Below are 1712 nucleotides of genomic sequence, written 5' to 3'. Positions count from 1 at the left end.
GCTATGCTTTGGACATTATTTTGGCTTCAAAAGGAGGTGTTTGTGCTTTAATTCATTCTCATTGTTGTGTATATATTTCAGATTATTCAGTTAACATTTCTCATACGGTACATAGGATGGAAGAAATGGTACAAAACAATCCCATTATGGAATATGAAAAGCTGAATTTTGGAAGCTTGTGGGATGCATTATGGTCATGGTTACCAGATGGTTCTTGGATACGTAATATTATTTACTGTATAATAATAATCATTATTGTAGGAATTATATTTTGTTGCTGTATGCAATGTATGCCTTTCATTGTTTCTATATGTAAAAATTGTGACTTTAGGGTTAAACCTCGATTCCGGACTAAGGATAACAAGGATCTGAATGTTATATCAATAGGATCGGACAAACCCCCTCCTATCTTACCAATGGACGGTCTACAGGATACATCATTGATATATCTGGACTAACGTTCATTACAAAACAAAAAAGAAGGAGATGTGGAGATTAACCAAAGCTACTTCATGTTTAATTAGTATTTTGACTTTGTGTATTGTGTACGTGCAGACTGCCCTGGCAGTTGGAACACGTACGAAGTACAAATAAATGTTATCTGTGTCTGTGCCTAGCAAATCGCTAACCAGAAGGTTGTTATTTCCTCCTTGAGATGGAAAGACAATGAGGTCTATGTGTAAAATTTTCAATAAAAGAGAGCTTATGAATCTACTCGAGGTTCTCACTCTTGCAGACAGCCCTGTGTCTTGTGTTTCATGGGAACCGGATCACTACAAGAAGCTAGTAAAGAAACATATTCAGAAGCTAGTGGCAACGGGAGACTTGGAAAATCTTGAATGATATACATATGTAAAAATGTTTGATCCTACAAAATGCCTGATCTGCTGAAAAGCACTGATTTGGGCAACCTACATCTCTGCAGTGGATTCCTTAATAAGGCTATTGGAAGATGTGCATTGCAGTCTTGAAGTGATTTCCGATGACGTTTGTTCTTAGTAATCACACAGTCATTCATAAAATTGATCCAGACAGTCTTATCTTTCAGAATAACAGAATAACAAAGTTGGAAAGGACCTTGGAGGTCTTCTAGTTCACCCCCCTGCTCAGGCAAGAAACCCTAGACCATTTCAAACAAATGGTTGTCCAATCTCTTCTTAAAAACCTCCAGTGTTGGAGCACCCACAAGTTCAAGAGGCATGTCGTTCCACTGATTAATTATTCTAACTGTCTTGCTTCTCTCCTTGGTTAGTTTCCTTGATTAGTTTCCATCTATTGCTACCATTTCTCAGCTTTCTAGGTTTTCTTACCACAGTACTTTTTCTTTCATTCCTTTTTTTCTTTCCCACATGCACAAATCTGTTAAGGTGAAATAGAAGAAATAGCTTGCTTAAACTGTTAGTGCTGCTATCGCCTATGGATTGTTTGCAGGATGTAATTACCTTCTGTATTTCTACTCCTGAGTATCTATAATAACTCTTTGGTTCATTGCCCTTTCAAACATTGATAATTAATTTACTCTCCCCCACCCGTAGTCTTTATATAATTGCTATGGATCACTTTTATTTATCCCTTTTAATACAACTTTATTGAATTTTCTAAAAGTATAAAATAGAGGGGTGCAGATAAGAAATGGAAAAAAGTATAGAAAAAAGTAACTTCCAACTTTCTTTGATAAAGATACAAGCATGAAATATAATGATGCTTTGAAT

Source organism: Protobothrops mucrosquamatus, unplaced genomic scaffold (assembly GCF_001527695.2).
Source record: "Protobothrops mucrosquamatus isolate PMUCROS unplaced genomic scaffold, P.Mucros_1.0 scaffold_23, whole genome shotgun sequence".
In the NCBI taxonomy this organism is placed as follows: Eukaryota; Metazoa; Chordata; class Lepidosauria; order Squamata; family Viperidae; genus Protobothrops; species Protobothrops mucrosquamatus.
The sequence above is the reverse complement of the archived record's forward strand: the minus strand, read 5'-3'. Positions refer to the sequence as shown.